This window comes from Triticum aestivum, chromosome 7B (assembly GCF_018294505.1).
Source record: "Triticum aestivum cultivar Chinese Spring chromosome 7B, IWGSC CS RefSeq v2.1, whole genome shotgun sequence".
NCBI classification, from domain to species: domain Eukaryota; kingdom Viridiplantae; phylum Streptophyta; class Magnoliopsida; order Poales; family Poaceae; genus Triticum; species Triticum aestivum.
The window spans coordinates 79,249,141-79,271,459 of record NC_057813.1 but is presented as its reverse complement, the minus strand read 5'-3'; positions in this window follow the sequence as shown (position 1 = coordinate 79,271,459).

The window sequence follows — 22,319 nt, the reverse complement described above, 5'->3', positions numbered from 1 at the left end:
ACATTGAGTCTTCATCAGTGTCAACGATCACATCATCGGTATCACGTCTATCGAGAGGGAACAGATACCGGCAACAAAAAGAAATACAATCAATGCAATGCACAATATGATGCATGCTCATGACATGGCAATATGATTGTGTTTTGAGCTAATGCAACTAGCAACAGATTAAATGAAGTTGGTTTGAATACAAGATTCAAATTCAAACCCCATATGTGATTATTTAAATGTCATTCACTTCATTTGCCCTAAACAGTAGTGATAAGTTGTTCTAACATGCATGAAAATGGTACAGATGGATTCCTTGAATTTTTCTGATAATTTTTCATATATAAATTATTTAATTTGGAGTTACGGTTGAATTTCTATGATTTATTGAAGTTTTAGCTATTTCTGGAATTTCCTGATTATTATAAAATAAATTAAATTCCAGAAAAGGAATATGGCGTCAGCATGACCTCACCCTGACGTCATCAGGTCAACAGGGCGGTCCAGGTCAAACCTGACGTGTGGGGTCCACACGTCAGTGACACGGGTTAAACAGGGGGGGTTTAGTTTAGTTTAATTAAAGATTAGGGCACTAGGGCCCACATGTCAGTGTCAGCAGGGGGTAATTAGTTTAACTAATCCGATTAGTGCTAATCCTAATTTAGTTAGTGGCCAGAGGCCCACACGTCAGGGACCCAGGGTCAAACTGGGCCCAGCAAGTCAACTGTCAACGGGGTCAACCCCACCGGCGACTTGACGCCGGCGAGGCCAACCGCGGCGGCGAGCCTCGGGTTTGCATCTCCGGCGACCAAACGGCCGGCGGAGGGCATCTACGTGACGCTGGTGGACTCGCGCGTCGAGTGGTGCAGGCGTTGGGTGCGGGGGTGGCCGGAGTTGTCGCCGGCGTCGACCTTGGCGGTCGCCGGAGCTCGGGGAGGTCGGGGTTGGCGCTAGGGGGCACGGCAGGTCGCACGGGTGGGCGCGCTCGGCTCCTGGAAGGGTGCTGAGCACGTTGCCGTGTTCAGGAGTTAGCTACGGTGGCTCTAGCACCGTCTGCATCATCGCCGGCAGCGAGGAACGGTCGGCTCCGACAGCCAGGGTGGTTAGAGGGCGCAGACGGGCACGGAGAGAGAGGGGAAACGGACAGGGGCTCACGGTGAGTTCGAAGAGAAGGTCGGCGTGCTCGGGGAGGCGGTGGAGACGGCGAATCAACGGCGGCGGTGGTCGGAGCCCGAGGTGGAGGACGACGGCGATGGCGATGTTCCGGGCCCTCCCGGCTTGCGTGGCTCATCGAAGATGAAGAAGACAACGTGGCGGAGCTTCTGGGCGCGTCGGGTTTGCGTGGGGTGGCCGGTGTCCGCGAGGGAGCTCGTCGGTGGCGGCGGCTCCGTTCGGTCGCGGGAGGGAGAGAGAGCAGAGGGGGAATAGGGACGGAGGGAGAGCGAGAGGGGTTCCAGGGAGAGTGAGAGAGAGGCCAGGGGTGTCGTGGCGTCTCCAGGTGCATCGAGGAGGGAGGCAACCAGGCAGGAGGTGGCCAAGCGCGACGGCGGTGCTCGCCACCGAGCTGCTTCATGCGCTGGCACGGGAAGAAGACAGGAGAAGGGGGGCCAGGTGGGCTGGGCCGCGCAGGTGGGCTGCACAGTGTAAGCTGAGGTAAGTGGCCCAGGTAGGTTTTCTGCTCTGTTTTATTTTTTTCTTCTGTTTTGTTTTATTTAATATCTTTTGCCATTGTTTTTTAATTAAACAAATTCAAACAATGCCAAAAACTCCTCTGAATAATTTTATTTTGCAAAAGCTTATAAAATATTTCAGGGGTATTTGAAATTATATTCTAATTATATGAATATAATTCAAATTCAAATAGCTAATGATTTAAATTCAAAGTCCCAAAAATAAATTCTTAAAAATGTTCAATATTTTGGTTGGGACCAGAACCCTTGCCAAAAATTATCAAACATTTAAGAAGAGCATTTTGGAACAATGAATGAGATTTTTAGGGTTTTTGCCCTTCTTTTATTTAGGGTTTTGAGGCTTCCAATTTCCCTCAGTTCAAGTTTCAAAAATTTAAATATGATGCACAGATGGAAGCAAGCATAGGTCAGGACAGAACTAGGGATGTGACATTGAAGAAGCACGTCGGCCGTTGGATGGACACCCAACAGTCACTACTGCTAGAATCGTGTGTTCACAGACAAAGCCTTGCGTAAACAAGTCAGCCTCAAAATTTGTGGCGTGCACAGCCCATTTGCTATTATTTTTATAATTTTTACTCATTTTCTAATTCATATGGAATTTATTGCATTCCGTTTTCCATTTTTAGAATTGCTGGCCATTTTCTAGTCAGTACCAGTGTCAAAAAATTAACTAAATATGTGGGAAATTTTGAAAATGCGCAAATTTTTGCTGGGGAACGAAATATTCTTAATCCAAAAATTAATAGCCATACTAAAACAAATTTAAAAATAAATTACTACTATGTCATGTTAAATCCAATGAAATATGTATAAGATATCAGTGAAGAACAAAAACAAAAAAGTAACTAATATCCCATTTGCTATAATTTTTTTGGAATTTTCAACCTCTTTTGATATTACTTTTAACAGACATTGACCATATTCTTTGGCCAAGGTGGAATGCATCCCTCCTCGTCTTGAAAGATTTGCAGCCCAGTAATTCGGAGAAAACAAATAGGCCTAGCTTGGGTATTCTTCAAAAAGAAATAATGGGCTACCTATTTTCCCAAAGAATTGGTGCATGAGCATTTAGCTTTATTTATTTATTTACTTATTTATGTTTAGGGGACCATGAGCATGTACCTGGGCCGGATTCATGTGAGAGCCTCCCTTCCAGTTAATTATGGGCTTCTCTATTGGGCCTTCATCAGTGGGGTGCATGTTATCAACAAGTGGAAAATGTGTTCCGTAGAAAAATAGTATGAGCTACGTACGGTACGGGGCACTAAAGGATCGAACTGGTGCAACGACTTCCAAAACATTGTGTTTGTCGTTCTAACAACACATTTATTCAACCGACAGAAGAAATATACTACTGATCGTACATTGAAAACAGTAGCAGTAGCAACCAGGGCTGGGGTGCAACAGAAGCAGTAAGAAGGCCAGAAGAGTGAAGACACAGCTCTCTCTTCCAAACCAAACATCAACCATCATTACAAAAGGGCTACCAAAAAAGAACAAGTGTCTGCATCAAACTAAATAAACATCCTACTACACCAAGTGTACGCATCTAACTAGTTGGCTCAATTAGACGTTACGACTTATTAAGCTGTGGAGATTGGCTGACGGCTTGAACCAGATGGGTGCCTGACGGGGGAAACTCCAGCCAGCAGGTCGAAGTATGATACTTGCGTCCCTCTCTCCTACTTTGGGCTGTAGAGCGTGGCGGCACATATCAGGGTATGGTGCATGCAGAGACGCATGGTACACTGTGTACACACAGTTTTGCCTGATGAACAAAACCGTACTGCCATCATGATCCTTGTCGTCGGTTATCTCCTGGTTAATCGGATAATTCAGCCTGACAAATAGAGAGCATGTACCAAGGCTACTTACCAGCCTCCAGTCAAAAATTCCTGAAGGCCCAGAGAAGCTGGGATCCTGCTCAAAGACCTTGCAGTGACTGTGATTGTATTCCGTGAAACAACACGTCCGGTTCGTGCGAACGATCATCAATCTTTCGCCGTCGTTTGATCGAGCCAGGAACCACCTGCAACTGCCATGCCGGTTTTCTTTGAAAGGGTCTGGGATTAGGAAGGTTGGGGACACTAGGCAGCCTACAACATCATATCAAGTTGGAGTCAAATAAAAAAGGGCTCTTGATTTAGTCAATCTTAAGAATAGCATGTTATGAGCATGAATATTTTTTCAGTAAATGTTGATAGTAATATAAGCAAGCCATCATGATATCATAGGAAAGTAACATACTGCTGTAACAACCGTTTGTAGCGATGACTGGAGTAGGCCAGCAATACGTCCAGCCATAGAAGGAGTCAACAACGTAAATGAAGCCCTTGTGTTCAATGGCATCAGAGAACCATGGAGGATGTATGATCCTGCGATGGACGTGCAGATTTATCCACTTACCGCAATGACCTGTCAGATAGGCGAGACCGCAGTTGAAGAATGCAATTAGCCTGAAGTCTTTACAATTCACAGATCTTGTGGGCACTTGGCAGATTACAACCTTGAGCAAATCAAACTTGGTATCATGTTGGCTACTGTAAGATTCCGAGTATTGTGGGCCGCGGTGCCAAAGCAGTGCAGTGTTAATCGAAGGAAGGGGGATCAATTGCCGGGTGTAGACCTCCACGAGCATCCAGCTACCGCGACAGTCCACGAGCACCATCCAAGACATGTTCATGCCGACCCAGTACATATCGTTAATGTAGTTGAGGTTGACGGGGATCGGATCACAGTCAAGGGGGTTGATGCTCGCCACCCTATGATTGTTATGCTACGGGAATGGCCGTTTCTGAAGACCAGGCGGCATCAGCAAGCAAGGAGCTGGCTTAAAAAGCTCCGGCCTGAGGGCTTTGAGTAAACAGTACAGCCCCGACGAGCACACAGCGAGCATCATGGTACTGAGATTGTCCACACGCGAAACAATGAGCTTGATTACCTCTGTGGGGAGCAAATTCCAGCCACTCTTTCGGCGGACGCTGCTCGGTTCTGCCATTGTTAGTGCTTGGGTTTTGGACGAGGGGGGAGGCGCCTTAGCGGGGATGGAAGATTGGACGAGATTATGTGCGGACAAAGATGGAGAAGCGAATATGTGCTGCGGGAAGTGGACAGGTGATGATGACTACAGCATGCCGCTTGACTTATGAGACACATACCAGCAGCGTAGGGTCATATCGATGCCAGACAACTTGCTTGAGTGATCACAGTACTGGTACTCCCTACAGTACTATGCCCTAACTTGCTTGAGTAGAGTAGTAGAGTAGGACTATGCTCTCCTACTAGCACCGTAGGATTAGTATATTCTAATCTAAAATAGTTGCAAACTTCAATGCCCGAGCGTGGAACGACTATGAACCGTGCTCAAAGACTATGTGTACGTGGTGTTTGGACTTATATGCAAAAAAATAGCCAGATGCCCGTGCATTGCACGACACACCATCATCACCAACTCGGTTTTTTCTCTACTCCTACTCCTATAAAAGACTCAGTTGGTGATGATGGAGGCAACGAGGCGTGTTCAGTCGGGTGTGCAGCGGACGGCGCAACACTATTCGATTTGTTATAAAAAACAAAGAAGAGTAGTACAGATAGAGACTTAAGGGAGGAGCACGAGGTTGTGGGAGATAAGGATGAACGAGGCAAGGCCTTATCTGTAAATGTGGACAGAGGTGTTGTTGATATTTGGGGAGCGCACTCTCGCGACTGCTGGGAGCCACGACTTCACCGACGACGACTTCTTCCCCAACCTCGGCAACCTCTTACTCAATGAAATGGGTGAAAACCTCAACGCCAACGGTGCTGCTCCCATTGCACCATATGAGTTTCTATCCTTCCTGTTCAAAATCGTGGTAGAATTCATGTTTCTACTCTGTATCCTACTACTATGCTAGTCCACATGATTAGTTTCATCTCTGTTATAGCCGTTATGATTTATTTTGTGCTTATTCGGATTAAATCTCGTAGTAACTAGCTCATATATTCAATTGGCGCAACGTCCCCTACAGCCACTCCCATTTCATGGACGCCTGGTCGATGCCTCCAAGGAGCCCTTCGTCCACTGCTATAAGTGCCTGATGCCGTTTTAGGGCACGCCAACGGACATGGTGCATCACCTCACAGATGCGTGCAGCGGTCACTGCTGGCCCTTGGCGGAGAACATCAAGTACGACAAGTGCTACCCGTTCACCATGCCAGAGTCGCTGGAGGATCACCGCCTCCTGCTAGTCTCGGAGGAGGACAGCAGCGTCTTCCTCTTGATCGTCGGCACCGGCGAGGCCCGTGCAGGCCGCCACCCCGTCTCTGTAGTGTGCGTCAGGGGCGACGCTGCTGACGCTGACACTGACACGAGGTCGATGTACGGGTGTGTGGTCAGTATTACTACCCCTCCGGGTCACGTGGGCGGCGACACCGGCCTCATCGAACGGACTTGTACACTGGGGAGCTGGGACTATCCCGCCAATGTGGACTTGGAAAACCAATGGCATCCTTTACCCGCCGACGCGGTGCACGGGGACTCCAAGGTGGTTCACCTGGACATACACATTATCAAGTTAAATGTTGATCATTAGTCTTCGCTCAATGTAATCCACTGTCTAAGCATGTGGAGAATTCCATGCAAGATCTTGCTCTATTGGAGTATCGCGCATGAATAAAAGTGTATCCGTTTATGGTTTAGTCTAGAATCTTCCATGTATGAATTTTTACGACAGTACTGGTGAAAGACTTACGATGAACCACTTCTTACATCTCCTCTGCCCCCTTGCAAGTCATCCTCATTTAATCCCTCCGTCTAGGTGTATAACGGCATGGTTAATATTACTTAATAGTATAGCCAACTGTTGACTATAAGAAAGTGCCATGTCATCTGTAGCCAACATGTATAACAATCGATACTCAAAAGCTAATTCTTAAAGATCATTTCTTGCAAAGCACAATAAGTGTTATTTCTTTAGAAGTTTTGCATGCAGGTTGAACAGTTGAACGCTTTTGTTTGCAAAAGATACCTTTTTATCTATTTCACCTGGATGTTTGTGAGCTCTAGAGATGAAATAATATCCGAAGAAACCTATCGATACCCGTTACACATGAGATGACCCCTAAATCCTTTGTCAAAATAAATAACTCCCCGATCAATGCATTTCACTCTTCGGTGCAACGCATGGGCACCTTACTACTATAGATTAGTACGACCAAAAATTGAACTAACATTATATATAGTACAATAAATGCTGATGCATGTCACCTAAAATTATATCATTCAAAACTAAGTTCAAATACGATTCCAACGATATAGTTTTTGTTGACATGCACTAACATTTTGTCAGTTAAATCTTCAGTCAATTTTAATGGGGGACTAATAAACCACGACCGATGTAGTACAAGTGTAGAGGGCGGTGCTGCACGGGAGTCTCACCTCTCACCCAGCTCATGGCGCGGCAATAAAGTCGCCATATCACAAAACCCAACCACTCCCAGTAATAAGTGGCCTGGTAAAATAAACGGACAAGCAACCATCACATCCCTCCATCTTTTGCATTTCATCTCTCTGCATTTACTTTCTCCGGTTCATCTCGCACACTCGATCCCTAGCTACTACTCCTAGGGCCAGTTCTTTTGGCGGCTTCCCCAGCTTTTCCTATAAGACTACTCACAGTGGAGAGTAACAATAAGGCGCCTCACTCATTTATTTGGGCTTCTAAACTACTACTCTGTCCTGGTTTATTCCTCACCATTGTAATTTGTGCTAAATTTTGACCACAGATTTAACTGATAAAATGTTACTCCCTCCGTCTAGTTGTGTAGGTCATCTTACGAAAACCAAATAATCCCAAAACACTTAGGCGCGGTGCATTAACTTCTACCTCGTTTCTTGTTTCTTGACATATTAACCAATAAGAGATAAAGAGTGTGCATGCTTTTAATGACTTGAGATATCAAACACGACATCCAGTGGTTAGTTCATTGCATGCAATACTATTAATTAGCAAATAAACATTAACGTTTCTCGATTTCTCCTCCTCCTTGGTCACGGTGAACAGCCTAAGATGACTTACTCACCTAGACGGATGGAGTAGTGCATGTGACGTGCACTAACATTTCATTAGTTAAATTTATGATCAAAATTTTGACATAGATTACAATGCGGGCCAATAATCCAGGACGGAGGTAGTAGTTATGGGATTACTAATCTAGAAGCCTAAAAGAACTGGCCCCTGGTACTCCTAGTAGTAGTAGTACTCAAGTTGGAATTCCAATTGCACGACACAACTTGTTAGGCAAAAAATTCGATACAGGGTATTGGAAGCGATTTGGGAATTTGCATGCCTTTCCAACCAGTGAGATACTCCGTACAAAGTACGACAGAGAAATAACCATAGAGAAGGAAGCTAAAAGTAAACAATCAAACGAGCATTTTTGCATTTGTTTTGCATTGAATCGTTTCACAAGCTTGACTAGTGCTGTTTTTCTACCTTTACAAAAAAAAACGCATCGTAATGTTAAAACATGCATTTGCACGTACATAAGTAATAGTAGTACTCCATCCGTCTAGGTGTATAAGTCTTCCCTCCTTCTTGGTCACTGTGCACAACCAAAGATGACTTATTGACCTGGACGGAGGGAGTACCATAGTCTGCAAGCATATATCGAGAGAGACGTGTAGTGCGATAGTATATAGTAAAGTTTGTGCTATATGCACGTACTTGCAAAATGCGTACGAATACACAAGGTTCCCAAACTTTCCCTTTTACATACTTAATTAAGGACGCTAAAAATTCTTGAACGTTCGGGATTTATCATTTGCGTCCCAAAACTAATGAGATCGCCTTATGAAACAAAAATTATACTCCTCCTAAAAGCCACGGCGCTCGCAGGAGCGCTTGCGGCGCACCACGAGTGCCCTGGTGCGCGGCCGTTTCCCAGCGCGCCAACACAACGCCTCTTCCTCAGCCTCGCAACTCGCGAGGTGTTGATTGGCAGCTAGCCGGCGGGCAACCGCGATCTCACTTGTGTGGTGATCCGGTGCCAACAGGTACTCCTCCTCACTAGAAGCGTGCACCCGGTACATGTACCGCCAAGCGTAGATGAGGCGCTTGGGCCTGACTGCATTAAGGGCGTCGGCACGGGCATCCTCCGCCACCCTCACGGCCCTCGCACGAGCCTTCTGCCAAAGAGCCAATTGCCTGACTCCCTCGGACGCGACATAGACCTGCCAGGCAGCTTGCCCCGCGGCGTGCTTCTCTTCCTTGGCCTTCTTCTCTGCCTCTATTTTGGCGTGCTCTGCCGGTGGCAAAGCCTCCCACATGGAGACATCCATTTGTTTCCAAAGCTCCTCAAGGCTGGGGGGGGCTTGGCGGGCGGCGCGGTGTTCTCCTCATAGCGGGGAGCCGACGCGTCCAACTCGACTAGTAGCAGCGAGGAACGGAACGGGGACGCCTGACTGTCCGGGCGATGCAGCGAGGGGCACTTATGGCTTGGGAGGGGCGATGCCCTGGGCGGGACGGAGACGCAGCTGCATGACATTCTTTGGGCCATCCATGACGGAAAAAAATGTGGTAGAAGCGAGGGCGAGGAAAATTTCGGGGAGTTCCTGGTTACGGTGGGTGGTCGGGGGCCGAGCGATGCACGTTTCTCTCATACACGTACGCGCGTGTGTGAGAGGCGTTGGCTCTAACTGAACCCGAGCGAGGCATTGGGCTCTAACTGAACCCTAGCGATCGCACTGCAGGCTACGCATTACTGCACCCGAGCGATTGGTCGGTGGCTGCTAACTGAACCCGATCGAGCGATTCATTCGGTACTACTGCTAACTGAAGCCAGTCGATGCTGCCTCTGTGGATGAACAGTGAGAGTTGCGGGGGGGGGGGGGGTGGATGAACAGTGAGCGGTGGGAGTGGATGAACAGGACCCGTGGCGTTGCCTCTGGATGAACAGCACCCCATCGATCGAGCCGGTTGGGGCTGGATGACCAGGACCCCGTGGAGGGCTGGATGAATAGGACGACCCTGTGGAGGGCTGGATGAACAGTAGACGGTGGAGGGGTGGATGAACAGTAGCTCGTGGAGGGGTGGTTGAACAGTAGCCGATGGTGTACGCCAGACCTCTCCCGATGAACAGGATCCCATTTCGAACATGGCCGGTCGAACATAAGGCCGTTTCCTCCGTTCCGCGGTACACTAGGCCTTGTTTCCATCGCCTGTTCCGTCCAAGCCCTCCCGATGAACACGACAATACATTCCGTTCCGACCCAGCCGCTTGTCTCCCCATGAACACGATGACGACGCTGTTTCTCCGTTCCGACCCAGCCATGTACACGAGCCCTGGCTGTACGTATGCACGAGTAGGCGTTCGAGACCCCGCCTGTATGTATGTATGTGGCCGTATTTTCTTTCTTGCACCCTGGCTGATGTACATACATTTACATGCTACGTGTGCGGCTCTACTACGACACGTGCGCCCCTCTACTACAACACGTGCGCGCCTGTACATCCACCAGTATGTACATACACGTTCGCGACCAGAATGACAACGCTACGTACGCTTCGACCAGGTGGGTCCTGACTGTTAGGCACTTCCTTGCGTGCGAAGATGTAGCTGGTGGGTCCTAGCAGTCAGGGGGGCGAATCATTTTTTTTGGACGCACTTCCTTGCGTGCGAAGATGTAGCTGGTGGGTCCCAGGGGTCAGGAGCGAATCATTTTTTTTGCCCGGACGCACTTCCTTGCTTGCGAAGATGTAGCTAGTGGGTCCCAACAGTCAGGGGGGAAACATTTTTTTCGCGAAATACGATGGCCCGTTCGGTGGGTCCCTGCTGTCAGGTGGAGGAATAATTATTTTGCACGTAATAAGGAGGCACTTCCTTGCTTCGGACGTGGACCCAGCTGTCAGCTTCTCCACGTACAGTCCACTTCAGATGCATGTCGGTCGTTGACCACGTTGACCAGGCCGCGCATGACGGCGAGGCCTAGGAAGGGAACGAGGCGGAGGCAGGGAAGACTCGGCAGTTGTTTCCCACACGGAGGGGAGTACGACTGTACAAGGGTTTACTGGTTTGTCTGCCGTCGCTTGAGAATAATAGTAGGTGTGGGTGAGTAGAAGGATGGCTAGGCCAGCAATGGGAGTACGGTGCGGCGGTGAGGCCTATGCGGCAACACAGCCGGCCGCGAGGAGGAGGGAGCAGGCAGACCCGCCGGCGCTTGTTTGAGCGGCTGGAGCAGGAAGAGCAGAGATTGAAGAAGCACGACGTCTGTTGGATGGAAATCCAACAGTCACTGTTTGTGCGTCAACCTTTTTTTAGGAAAACCTCAAATCTGTGGAAAACAACATACATCCCATCTGCCATTATTTCAAATAATTTACAGCCCATTTGCTAATTCTTAAGGTTTTTTTGGAGCCCATATTCTTTTTGTTACCATTACAGCCCATATTGTGGCCACGGTTAAAAAATTATACGAAATTTTGCATATTTCGGTGCGGTCCGAACTGTTTTTAATCCCAAAGTTTCGACTCACATTCAAACTGATTTTAAAATAAATGTATATCAATATAAAATCCAACAAATTCTCCATGCATAAAAGTTAATGTAATTTAAAATCTCAAAATGAAAAAAAAGATATTTGAAACTAATTGCTAGTTTGATGTTTAAAAATGTACGACCCATTTCTCATTACTGATGGGCCATTTTTTCGGCCAGCCGAATGAAAGCTCTCCTCGTCTTGAAAGATTTTCAGCCCAACAGGCCTGACAAAGCGACTTACTTGGAAAATCACAAAAAAACTGGACTGTAGCCATGGACCCAGCTGTCAGCCTCTCCACGTACAGTACTCTTCTGATGGAATGTCGTTGACCACATTGACCACGCCGCGCCGAGAGCACCAAGGCGGTGGACGATGGCGAGGCCTAGGAAAGGGACGACATGGAGCCGAGGAAGACGCGGCAGTGGATGCCCACGCGGAGAGGAGTATGAGGGTTCACTGGTTCGGCTGCAGTGTGAGGCTGCCGTCACCGCAGGGCCTGGCTAGCGGTGGGAGTAGTAGGGGTGATGAGGCCTCAACGGCAGCACAACTGACCACTAGAGGCAGGAGCAGGCGGTCTCCCCGGTGCTGGTTTGGGCGGCTGGTGCAAGAAGAGCAGCGATTGAAGAAGCAGCAGGACCGTTCGATTCAAATCCTACGGTTACTGTTGTTAGAATTGTTTGTTGACTAAGTTGACAAGCCCCGCATACGCGTCAACTTAATAGGCCCACAGGTCAGCCTCCCGACCGGTGCACCCCAGATGTCAGTGGGAGGAATCATTTTTTTCGCGTAATATGGAGGCAGTTGATTGCATGCGGCCAGGCCATCAGAGGGCGTAGGGTGGGCCGGGGAAGCCTGCGCGGCATCACAGCGGGCCACAAGAGGAGGGAGCAGGCAGTCCCGCCGGCGCTAGTTTAGGCGGCTGGAGCAGGAAGATCAGAGATTGAAGAAGCACATCGGCCGTTGGATGGACACCCAACAGTCACTGCTGCTAGAATCGTGTGTTCACACACAAAGCCTTGCGTAAACAAGTCAGCCTCGAAATTTGTGGCGTGTACAGCCCATTTGCTATTATTTTTATAATTTTTACTCATTTTCTAATTCATATGGAATTTATTGCAGCCCGTTTTCCATTTTTAGAATTGCTGGCCATTTTCTAGTCTGTACCAGGGTCAAAAAATTAACTAAATATGTGGGAAATTTTGAAAATGCACAAATTTTTGCTGGGGAACGAAATATTCTTAATCCAAAAATTAATAGCCATACTAAAACAAATTTAAAAATAAATTACTACTATGTCATGTTAGATCCAATGAAATACGTATAAGATATCAGTGAAGAACAAAAACAAAAAAGTAACTAATATCCCATTTGCTATATTTTTTTTGGAATTTTCAACCCCTTTTGATATTACTTTTAACAGACATTGACCATACTCTTTGGCCAGGTGGAATGCATCCCTCCTCGTCTTGAAAGATTTGCAGCCCAGTAATTCGAAGAAAACAAATAGGCCTAGCTTGGGTATTCTTCAAAAAGAAATAATGGGCTACCTATTTTGTCAAAGAACTGGTGCATGAACATTTAGCTTTATTTATTTATTTACTTATTTATGTTTAGGGGACCATGAGCATGTACCTGGGCCGGATTCATGTGAGAGCCTCCCTTCCAGTTAATTATGGGCTTCTCTACTGGGCCTTCATCAGTGGAGTGCATGTTATCAACAAGTGGAAAATGTGTTCCGTAGAAAAATAGTATGAGCTATGTACGGTACGGGGCACTAAAGGATTGAACCGTGCAACGACTTCCAAAACATTGTGTTTGTCATTCTAACAACACATTTTTTCAACCGACAGAAGAAATATACTACTGATCGTACATTGAAAACAGCAGCAGCAGCAACCAGGGCTGGGGTGCAACAGAAGCAGTAAGCAGGCCAGAAGAGTGAAGACACAGCTCTCTCTTCCAAACCAAACATCAACCATCATTACAAAAGGGCTACCAAAAAAGAACAAGTGTATGCATCAAACTAAATAAAGATCCTACTACACCAAGTGTACGCATCTAACTAGCTGGCTCAATTAGACATTACTATTTATTAAGCTGTGGAGATTGGCTGACGGCTTGAACCAGATGGGTGCCTGACGGGGGAAACTCCAGCCAGCAGTTCGAAGTCTGATACTTGCGTCCCTCTCTCCTACTTTGGGTTGTAGAGCGTGGCGGCACATATGAGGGTATGGTGCATGCAGAGACGCATGGTATGCTATGTACACACATTTTTGCCTGATGAACAAAACCGTGCTGCCATCATGATCCTTGCCGTCGGTTATCTCCTGGTTAACTGGATAATTCAGTCCGACAAACAGAGAGCATGTACCAAGGCTACTTACCAGCCTCCAGTCAAAAATTCCTGAAGGCCCAGAGAAGCTGGGATCCTGCTCAAAGACCTTGCGGTGACTGTGATTGTATTCCGCGAAACAACACGTCCGGTTCGTGCGAACGATCATAAATCTTTCGTCGTCGTCTGATCGAGCCAGGAACCACCTGCAACTGCCATGCCGCTTTTCTTTGAAAGGTTCTGGGATTAGGAAGGTTGGGGACACCAGGCGGCCTACAACATCATATCAAGTTGGAGTCAAATAAAAAAGGGCTCTTGATTTAGTCAATCTTTAGAATAGCATGTTATGAGCATGAATATTTTTCAGTAAATGTTGATAGTAATATAAGCAAGCCATCATGATATCATAGGAAAGTAACATACTACTGTAACAGCCGTTTGTAGCGATGACTGGAGTAGGCCAGCAATAGGTCCAGCCATAGAAGGAGTCGACAACGTAAATGAAGCCCTTGTGTTCAATGGCATCAGAGAACCATGGAGGATGTATGATCCTAAGATGGACGTGCAGATTTATCAACTTACAGCAGTGACCTGTCAGATAGGCGAGACCGCGGTTGAAGAACGCAATTAGCCTGAAGTCTTTATAATTCGCAGATCTTGTGGGCACTTGGCAGATTACAACCTTGAGCAAATCAAACTTGGTATCATGTTGGCTACTGTAAGATTCCGAGTATTGTGGGCCGCGGAGCCAAAGTAGTGCAGTGTTAATCGAAGGAAGGGGGATCAATCACCGGGTGTAGACCTCCACGAGCATCCAGCTGCCGCGATAGTCGACGAGCACCATCCAAGACATGTTCATGCCGACCCAGTACATATTGTTAATGTAGTTGAGGCTGACGGGGATCGGATCACAGTCAAGGGGGTTGATGCTCGCCACCCTACGATTGTTATGCTGCATGACAGGCTGTTTCTGAAGATCAGGCAGCATCAGCAAGCAAGGAGCTGGCTTAAAAAGCTCCGGCCTGAGGGCTTTGAGTAAACTGTACAGGCCCGACGAGCACACGGCGAGCATCATGGTACTGAGATTGTCCACACGCGAAACAATGAGCTTGATTACCTCTGTGGGGAGCGAATTCCAGCCACTCTTTCGGCGGACGCTGCTCGGTTCTGCCATTGTTAGTGCTTGGGTTTCGGACGAGGGGGGAGGCGCCTTAGCGGGGATGGAATATTGGACGAGATTATGTGCGGACAAAGATGGAGAAGCGACTATGTGTTGCGGGAAGTGGACAGGTGATGATGACTACAGCATGCCGCTTGACTTATGAGACACATACCAGCAGCGTAGGGTCATATCGATCCCAGACAACTTGCTTGAGTGATCACAGTACTGGTACTCCCTACAGTACTATGCCCTAACTTGCTTGAGTAGAGTAGTAGAGTAGGACTCTGCTCTCCTACTAGCACCGTAGGATTAGGATATTTAATCTAAAATAATTGCAAACTTTAATGCCTGAGCGTGGAACGACTACGAACCGTGCTCAAAGACTATGTCTACGTGGTGTTTGGACTTATATGCAAAAAAATAGCAAGATGCCCGTGCATTGCACGACACACCATCATCACCAACTCGGTTTTTTCTCTACTCCTACTCCTATAAAAGACTCAGTTGGTGATGATGGAGGCGACGAGGCGTGTTCAGCCAGGCGTGCAGCGGACGGCACAACACTATTCGATTTGTTATAAAAAACAAAGAAGAGTAGTAGAGATAGAGACTTAAGGGAGGAGCACGAGGTTGTGGGAGATAAGGATGAACGAGGCAAGGCCTTATCTGTAAATGTGGACAGAGGTGTTGTTGATATTTGGGGCACGCACTCTCGCGACTGCTGGGAGCCAGGACTTCACCGACGACGACTTCTTCCCCGACCTCGGCAACCTCTTACTCAATGAAATGGGCGAAAACCTCAACGCCAACGGTGCTGCTCGCATTGCACTGTATGTGTTTCTGTCCTTCCTGTTCAAAATCGTGGTAGAATTCATGTTTCTACTCTGTATCCTACTACTATGCTAGTCCACATGATTAGTTTCATCTCTGTTATAGCCGTCATGATTTATTTTGTGCTTATTCGGATTAAATCTCGTAGTAACTAGCTCATATATTCAACTGGCGCAACGTCCCCTACAGCCACTCCCATTTCATGGACGCCTGGTCGATGCCTCTAAGGAGCCCTTCGTCCACTGCTATGAGTGCCTGATGCCGTTTTAGGGCACGCCAGCGGACATGGTGCATCACCTCACAGATGCGTGCAGCGGTCACTACTGGCCCTTGGCGGAGAACATCAAGTACGACAAGTGCTACCCGTTCACCATGCCGGAGTCGCTGGAGGATTACCGCCTCCTGCTAGTCTCGGAGGAGGACAGCAGCGTCTTCCTCTTGATCGTGGGCACCGGCGAGGTCCGTGCAGGCCGCCACCCCGTCTCTGTAGTGTGCGTCAGGGGTGACGCTGCTGACACTGACACGGACATGAGGTCGATGTACGGGTGTGTGGTTAGTGTTACTACCCCTCCGGGTCACCGGGGCGGCGACACAGGCCTCATCGAATGGACTTGGACTCTGGGCAGCTGGGACTATCCCACCAATGTGGACATGGAAAACCAATGGCATCCTTTACCCGCCGACTCGGTGCACGGGGACTCCAAGGAGCTTCACCTGGACATACACATTATCAAGTTAAATGTTGATCATTAGTCTTCGCTCAATGTAATCCACTGTCTAAGTATGTGGAGAATTCCATGCATGATATTGCTCTATTGGAGTATCGCGCAAGAATAAAAGTGTATCCGTTAATGGTTTAGTCTAGAATCTTCCATGTATGAATTTTTACTACAGTACTGGTGAAAGACTTACGATGAACCATTTCTTACATCTCCTCTGCCCCCTTGCAAGTCATCTGATTTAATCCCTCCGTCTAGGTGTATAAGGGCATGGTTAATATTACTTAATAGTATAGCCAACTGTTGACTATAAGAAAGTGCCTTGTCATCTGTAGCCAACATGTATAACAATCGATACTCAAAAACTAATTCTTAAAGATCATTTCTTGCAAAGCACAATAAGTGTTATTTCTTTAGAATTTTTGGATGCAGGTTGAATAGTTGAATGCTTTTGTTTGCAAAAGATACCTTTTTATCTATTTCACCTGGATGTTTGGGAGCTCTAGAGATAAATAATATCCGAAGAAACCTATCGATACCCGTTACACATGAGATGACCCCTACATCCTTTGTCAAAATAAATAACTCCCCGATCAATGCATTTCACTCTTCGGTGCAACGCACGAGCACCTTACTACTATAGATTAGTATGACCAAAAATTGAACTAACATTATATATAGTACGATAAATGCTGATGCATGTCACCTAAAATTATATCATTCAAAACTATGTTCAAATACGAATCCAACGATATAGTTTTTGTTGACATGCACTAACATTTTGTCAGTTAAATCTTCAGTCAAATTCAATGGGGGACTAATAAACCACGACCGATGTAGTACAAGTGTAGAGGGCGGCGCTGCACGGGAGTCTCACCTCTCACCCCGCTCGTGGCGCGGCAGTAAAGCCGTCATATCACAAAACCCAACCACTCCCAGTAATAAGTGGCCTGGTAAAATAAACGGACAAGCAACCATCACATCCCTCCGTCTTTTTTGCATTTCATCTCTCTGCATTTACTTTCTCCGGTTCATCTCGCACACTCGATCCCTAGCTACTACTCCTAGGGCCAGTTCTTTTGGCGGCTTCCCCAGCTTTTCCCATAAGACTACTCACAGTGGAGAGTAACAATAAGGCGCCTCACTCATTTATTTGGGCTTCTAAACTACTACTCTGTCCTGGTTTATTCCTCACCATTGTAATTTGTGCTAAATTTTGACCAAAGATTTAACTGATAAAATGTTACTCCCTCCGTCTAGGTGTGTAAGTCATCTTACGAAAACCAAATAATCCCAAAACACTTAGGCGCGGTGCATTAACTTCTACCTCGTTTCTTGTTTCTTGACATATCAACCAATAAGAGATAAAGAGTGTGCATGCTTTTAATGACTTGAGATATCAAACACGACATGCAGTGGTTAGTTCATTGCATGCAATACTATTAATTAGCAAATAAACATTAACGTTTCTCGTTTTCTCCTCCTCCTTGGTCACGGTGCACAGCCTAAGATGACTTACTCACCTAGACGGATGGAGTAGTGCATGTGACATGCACTAACATTTCATTAGTTAAATTTATGATCAAAATTTGACACAGATTACAATGGGGACCAATAAACCAGGACGGAGGTAGTAGTTATGGGATTACTAATCTAGAATCCTAAAAGAACTGGCCCCTGGTACTCCTACTAGTAGTAGTACTCAAGTTGGAATTCCAATTGCACGACACAACTTGTTAGGCAAAAAATTCGATACAGGGTGTTGGAAGCGGTTTGGGAATTTGCATGCCTTTCCAACCAGTGAGATACTCCGTACAAAGTACGACAGAGAAATAACCACAGAGAAGGAAGCTAAAAGTAAACAATCAAATGAGCATTTTTGCATTTGTTTTGCATTGAATCGTTTCACAAGCTTGACTAGTGCTGTTTTTCTACTTTTACAGAAAAACGCATCGTAATGTTAAAACGTGCATTTGCACGTACATAAGTAATAGTAGTACTCCATCCGTCTAGGTGTATAAGTCTTCCCTCCTTCTTGGTCACGGTGCACAACCAAAGATGACTTATTGACCTGGACGGAGGGAGTACCATAGTCTGCAAGCATATATCGAGAGAGACGTGTAGTGCGATAGTATATAGTAAAGTTTGTGCTATGTGCACGTACTTGCAAAATGCGTACGAATACACAAGGTTCCCAAACTTTCCCTTTTACATACTTAATTAAGGACGCTAAAAATTCTTGAACGTTCGAGATTTATCATTTGCGTCACAAAACTAATGAGATCGCCTTATGAAACAAAAATTATACTCCTCCTAAAAGCCACGGCGCTCGCAGGAGCGCTTGCGGCGCGCCACGAGTACCCTGGTGCACGGTCGTTTCCCAGCGCGCCAACACAACGCCTCTTCCTCAGCCTCGCAACTCGCGAGGTGCTGATTGGCAGCTAGCCGGCGGGCGACCGCGATCTCACCTGTGTGGTGATCCGGTGCCAACAGGTACTCCTCCTCGCTGGAAGCGTGCACCCGTTCCATGTATCGCCAAGCGTAGATGAGGCGCTTGGGCCTGACTGCATTAAGGGCGTCGGCACGGGCATCCTCCGCCACCCTCATGGCCCTCGCACGAGCCTTCTGCCAAAGAGCCAATTGCCTGACTCCCTCGGACGCGACATAGACCTGCGAGGCAGCTTGCCGCGCGGCGTGCTTCTCTTCCTCGGCCTTCTTCTCCACCTCTATTTTGGCGTGCTCTGCCGGCAGCAAAGCCTCCCACATGGAGACATCCATTTGTTTCCAAAGCTCCTCAAGGCTGGGGGGCTCGGCGGGCGGCGCGGTGTTCTCCTCATAGCGGGGAGCCGACGCGTCCTCTGACGCGCATGCTCGCGAGATTGGGAACGCTGACGCTTCCACCTCGATGCGTCGCGGCGAGGAGTGGGACGCCGACACGTCCAACTCGACTATTAGCGGCGAGGAACGGAACGGCGACGCGTGACCGTCCGGGCGATGCAGCGAGGGGCACTTACGGCTTGGGAGGGGCGATGCCATGGTGGTCGACGTGAGAGGGAGGGGGAGGAGATAGCAATGAACATGAGCATTCTTCCGAGTGTTGTGGGAGGCACAGTATTTATAGCGAGCATTGGCACACCTATGTAAGATATGGACTGAGTTGCACTGACTTAACTGCAGGTCCAGTTGCGTGACTGACATGTGGGCCAGACCCTTGTTGGGCCCATATGTCTGTGACCCATTGCAGCTGCAGTTAAGTAACTGAAGCAACATCCCGAAAGATACGTTGTGTGATTAACATAACATCTATGTAGGCATATTTGTTGGAGTAAATTATGGGGGGAGGGAAGAGGTGGAAATATTGCTAGTCACAACGAATTGGACGAGCGTGGGGGGAGGAGAGTCATGCATGCAAATTTTTTCCACACGGGGTGGAGTGGTGGGACCGCCGGAGGGAGAAGGAGAGTCTGGCAGGCATATTATTTCCACACATGGAGAGGAAAAGATTTGGAGATGAACGGGCTTCCTGCAGGTATGGGGAACGGTGCATAATAAGTCATCTTGCATGCCGGGCTAGGTATAGTCTCAAGTCAGTAAAAACATACACGCCCCACACATGTTCATATTTCAAAGTGCACTAAATTATTGCATGCAATGATTAAGGCTGGCCATAATGGTGGTATCTTAGCTGGGAGTATCATATACTAATATCATGCATATGATACTACCTCCCTAATGCATAGTATCATATACTAGTATCATGTAGTACTTTATTTATTACCATGCATGACACATAGTAGTATAGCATTTATTATGATACCGTATCATGATATTATACTCAACCCTCTTTTTCTTCATTTAATTTTATGACACCTCATCAAAATTGCCTAGTTGACATGCATGATACTAGCTATGATACTACCATTACAACTAGCCTCATGCACACGGGAATAGCAAACATGCTGATGTGGCAAAGAATTAAAGAAGAGAGGGGGGTTAGAATAACTAGTGTTAATGCATGCATTGGTAAACACATTTTTTTGTGAAGAATGACAACATTAGTTGAGTACTTTTGCAGACTTCAAAAACTATTCCACCGTCTCTGCTATCTTGCTAAGAGTAGGTGAAAATTTTGAATCGAGCCCTTTAAACTAGAAGGGAGGTAGTAGTACTCTAATAGCTAACATTGTTGTGACGACAAGATAGAACATGGCACGCACCTGGAAGGAGGAACTAGTCTGCATTGTGCATTTAAGTTTTGTCTGAAGTCAATGTACCTCTACTTTGACCAAACTTATAGAAAAATGTATCAACATTCACAATGTCCAATCAATATTTTTACACTCATTATAAAACGTAGTTCTTATACTCATTATAATCAGTATTGTAGATATTGATATTTTTAGTATAAATTTGGTCAAACACTTTGCAAACCGTTGACCAGAGTAAAAAGGACAGGGAGTATCATGCATGCGGAGTAGGCAAAAAAAATTGTCATCTATAGCCGGTCAAAGTCTCAAAGGGCGCGACCACGCGAGGGAGGCGAAGGTCGTGGGAGGCACGATGGTTGACGGAATTAAGTGAAGTTACATCCATGCGCCGGCATGGCGTCCGAACAGGCAGAAGCTATACCGTCAGGCCTACGATATGGGTCTAGTAGACATGACATCTAGTGGGTGCCGCATAGTTCTCGAGAACTCTTTGGGGCCTTGCAGTCGTTTATCCACCGGGCAAGCCAGCAACCCCATGCCATTCGCACGCCCTACTCGTCCCCGTCTTCTACCTTACAACAGTTCGCTCCCAGTCGTCCCGTCCTTTCACATTAGTTCGCTCCCAGTTTTTTTGCGGGGTACAACAGTTCAACTTCTCCTAACCCTCCTCCAAAATCCATGGCCTCGCAAATCTCCATGGTCGCCGCTGAGTACCAGGTTAGAGCCATCACCGGCGATGAGCTCATCGTCATCTACACACGTGGATCTGTGACAGTGAAAGCATGCCTTGCTCGTTTCCTACGCATGTTCAAACGTTCAACGGATGAGTGGGTCCTTGGGCTAGATGTTGAGTACACCACAGTCCTGGAAAGAGAGAAGATTCTAAAGGAGGCAGAGAGGAAGAAGCCCGCCGTGATCCAGGTTTGCGTACATAACGTTTGCTTGGTCTACCACATATGCCATGCCGACGTTGAGTGCCAGGATTTTAAGAACTTCCTCAAGGACAAAAGAGTGAAATTCGTTACTGTAGGCTTTAGGAACGACAGTGATGTCCTGCATCGGATAAGTCTCGTTGTAGGCCAGCCCTTCGATCTCTAGAAGGCAAGGCTGGTGTCCTCCTATCAACCTTCAATGCTGACCCTGGCAGCAGCCATGATCGATCCTTCGTACACTAAACTGTAGAAACCCCATCACGAGTTTCATAATGCATGGGAGTCGAAGACATTAGATGAAGATCACATCCTATACGTAGAAATGGATGCCTACCTTTGTTTAAATATCTACAAGGGTTGGATGAAGAAGCAGAGCCCAGTGTCTGGTTCAATTAAAGAAGCGTCGGCGAAGAGGAAGAGGAAGAGGGACGAGGACGAAGTCGAGGACGTGACTCGGACTCCAAAGGTGGCAGTGCCGTCGCTCATGCTGGTTCTACTACAGTGTCAAGCGGACTAGTTGCTTAGTTTACTTTCATGGGCATGTTGTGTTGAGGCCCCAGCAGAACTATGTTTATGTTCTTTCTCGTTATTTGAACTCTTTAGTATGTACAGTAGTACTAGTACTATGTCTTACTACTGTTCTTCTTGCAGTTGGTACTACTGTTCGTATCTTCGTGTTCCTACTGTACTTAATACGTTCGTACTAGTGGTATCATTTGGGTCAGTTGATTTGTGAAAGAAGTTCGATGGAGCGAAGGAGGAAGACAACAGAAGAGGTGGACGAAGCCCTTCTAGCCATCCATATTGCATCAAACGGCTCACAAGAGTCGACTGACCCAAATTGCTCCTTCAGATTTCAGGATCCACGTGGCATTCAAGGTATCGAAGGTAGATTCCGCGTACGCAGCCAGTTTGCAGGATCGACGCGCGCGCGAC